Below are 3,477 nucleotides of genomic sequence, written 5' to 3'. Positions count from 1 at the left end.
CAAACTCCACACAGACACGGAGAGAACATGCAAACTCCACACAGGAAGGAGGCAGGCCAGATGGGACACAAAACCACAACCTATTTCTTGCAAGGCAACAGCGCTAATCGATGCTTACCAAGATGTGGAGAGGAAGTTTTTATTTATTTATTGAAGGTTTATCTAACCAGGACAGGCTTGTTGAGATAAACATTCTGGTCAAAACACGCAGCAGCAAGTCAGGTAGACTTATGGTATTTTATAGTCAGAAAATAGTATCAAAACCTAAAAAAATTAATCTAGTACATGGCACCTGATCTAAACAGAAAATAGAACATAGCCATGGCAATGAGATAGATCGCCTCTCGATCCTCTCCATGTGGAAGACCAGGCTTGATATTTCCTCTCATGGAGTCACTCTGGACTGTAAACGATATGACAGGCTTAGACATGATGTCACACAGAGGTCACTCTGATGGGCGGATGACAGAGAACAGAGAGACATTCATTAGAAATCCATACTCTATTTTTCCATACAGTGAAATGTCCAGTCATGGAGTACATACAGTATGGTCCCTATTGGACTCACATGGACGCATATGTTCTCTATTTGAGTTGAATTAACACTGGATGATGTATATTTACCGGGTGTGGGAACCAATCGCAACCCAGAACTCGGCAAAACAGATGTCTTTATTAGACGGAACGTAGATCAAACAGGCAGTGGTTGAATACCGGCAAACAGGAACAATGACGGTAATCAAGTTCGTAGTCAAGTAAGCAGGCAGAAGTCCAAGCACAGGAAGGCAGTCCAAACAGGCAACGGTACCAAACACAATCCAAGAGTCGAAATCCAAGAGTTGATAACAGATAGTCCAGAAACAAAACAAAACAAAAGGCAGATCCAAAAACAAAGTCAGGGTATATATGGAACAGGCAGGCAGAAAACCGCTGGAGAGTATGGTCGGGACACATAACAATCTGGCAAAGAAACAGGGAAACTGGGTAGGTATAGATACATGAAAACAAAGGCAGGAAACTGACAAGGCTAGGACATGGGAGCACGGAGTATGACACTATTGGACTTACATGGACTCATATATAATCTTTTAGAGTTTAATTAACACTAGACATTTTATTATGCAGTTGTATTTTTCTTATGTATGCCCATACACACCATTGTGGGCATAATATAAACAACACGCTTATCTTCTAAAAGGTACTTTGAAGGAGAGGGCAGAAATTGACCCGCCCCAACTTTGTGTGCAGTGGTTTCTGGCAACACAAGCGGTCTCTCCCCTACCCCACAGTGCAAGGACAGATTAGTTGGTTTGGATTGCAGCCAAAGAGAGATACTGAATGAGGAGGTGAGGGAGGAGACAATACGGAGTTAAAAAGAACACCAAACATCCTCCCTCTTAAAAAAATAAAGAAGAAAAACAGCATTGTTAATAAATTGTCCAAAATGAATTCAATTGATACATTTTCACAACATTTTTGCATCGTTACAGCACATGCCTCTGAAATTGAACGGTGGGTATATGAAATCCGGGGAAGTTGTGTATCATAAATATAATTTACATACCGCATGCCTCTTGGCCACAAGCTGATTCGTTGCGGGCCTTTCATGCGAGGAATCCAGGCTACTCTACAGTCCACTGGTGAAGAAACTCATTTCAGAAACTGTTCAAAGGGATTTGCTTCCAACTGAGAATTTATCATGGTGTGTTACTTAGCTAATGGTTAGGTGTGGAGAATTCCCCACTGCAGAGCGAGTAAGAGTGTGTGGAAATACGCTTTTATTGCCCTTCCTTTTATTTTTATTCATGTATCGATTACTTTTCTTAAAATGAAATCATAGAATAGTTTGCAGCAGAGACACAAGCCATGGCTTAGATACAAACAAGAGGTGTATTGAAAAAAGGAGCATTTATAGGTTATAGACCTTGAGTTTAATAGAAATGCGAGGAACAGATTTGATTTTGGGGTTTCTGAATGTTGCGCAGAGCTGAAGAGAGAGGAGGAACACCCTCTGTGGGCAAAAGGGGATGTTTCATGATGATAGAAGGGGCTTCATTCCCCAAAACTTAAACCCTTTAAGGCTTAAGCAGGGCCCCAGCTACCAATTCTCTGGCCCAGGACTAAACATATTGGGAGCCCCCCACCCCCAATCCCAATATGGTCAAGGGCCTGTTGTGACACGAGGTTGATTGTTATGCATGTTTTCTGGGCACAAAATTGACACAGAACTGGTCCATTTAAATCTGTTGTGAAAGAGGTCATGTCTGGGTATGTGCATTATGATTTACAGTAGGCTAACTTGTTTCTGATCAGGCAAAACAATGGGTAACAATGGACCCCATGTCACAACAGACCCCGATCTCACCTATATTAAAAATAGTTGCACACTATAACTTTTCATTAGTTCATGTATTTGTTAACTACTAACTAATTTATTAATTACATGAATATTTATGTAAACTATCATGGGCAAAACCATAGGATAAACTGATAATTAGTAAACCAATAACAAATACTGTACATTAACAGTTTTTTCCATTGCAATATGAACTGGCATTAACTAATGGAGTTGTTCACATTAATTAATGATGTACAAATACATTAACAGAGCTGTACAGATTAACTTCTCAGTAGTTACTGTATGTACATTAGTTAATGCCAATTTATGTAACCTTACTGTAATGTGTTACGTAAAATGCTGATTTAACAATTACCAACAGCAACTGAGAGTTGCAATGGAGTTCCAGTTTTGGATAAACATTCCCAAACAAACTTACTCTTCAAAGGGTTCAATGCAGCCGTTTTGCCATGACTTCCCCAGTCATTCCCCTACTGCAAAAGACTTCCACCCCAGGGGGCACAGTGCCAAAGCGGGATTACAGTACCCCACTTTTATCCCTGAGCCCACAGTGATGTGTTATCTGTGACATAGCCTCGTCATTGTGTGCAGTTGATCTTTGGCATCCAGTCGTTTCCTCGGTAGAGACATCATGTCTCCGGGCTTGCAGCAGTCCACATATTTGACACGCCCTGTCACCGAGGAAGCAGAGTGAAAGAGAGTAACTATCGAATGGACATAATTATTAACTTGGGACAGCCATGAACCTTAGCCTCGTCTGAGAACATGTGGGTGCAGAACATTCCATTTAGGACTCTTTAACTTCCGACAACACCATTCTTTAGCAAGCCTATTGACCCGACGGTGCAAAAAAAAATCTTCTGAGTTTAAAGGCATACTATGCAGGATTTCTACTTTCAAAATATGAGAATATTTACCTTGAAAATAGCCATGCTAAGGCATATCTACGATGCACCGGCAATCTCTGTCTTTGCACACTTTTGCCAAATTCGTGCTCTTTTACCTGTATTCGTTATTCCAATGTGATGTGTGATGTGATGTGTGATGCAGAGGTGGGTCTGGATACGGAGCATGTATGGTGAGATCAGACTTCAGTGGAGTGGTCGTTGCTAGCAAGC

General features: G+C 41.1%; 1 long non-coding RNA gene across 1 annotated transcript; it reads right to left on the bottom strand.

Annotated features, from left to right (window-relative positions):
- Positions 1–378: 378 nt before the first annotated feature.
- Positions 379–3,024, bottom strand: LOC133109373 (uncharacterized). The gene is made up of 3 exons (XR_009704729.1): positions 2,778–3,024; positions 1,565–1,637; positions 379–960 (listed from the first exon to the last, which is right to left on the bottom strand). It is a non-coding gene; the product is annotated as an uncharacterized LOC133109373 (long non-coding RNA).
- Between the last annotated feature and the right edge of the window lie 453 nt (positions 3,025–3,477).

This window comes from Conger conger, chromosome 14 (genome assembly GCF_963514075.1).
Source record: "Conger conger chromosome 14, fConCon1.1, whole genome shotgun sequence".
Taxonomy (NCBI): domain Eukaryota; kingdom Metazoa; phylum Chordata; class Actinopteri; order Anguilliformes; family Congridae; genus Conger; species Conger conger.
The sequence above is the reverse complement of the archived record's forward strand: the minus strand, read 5'-3'. Positions and strand labels throughout refer to the sequence as shown.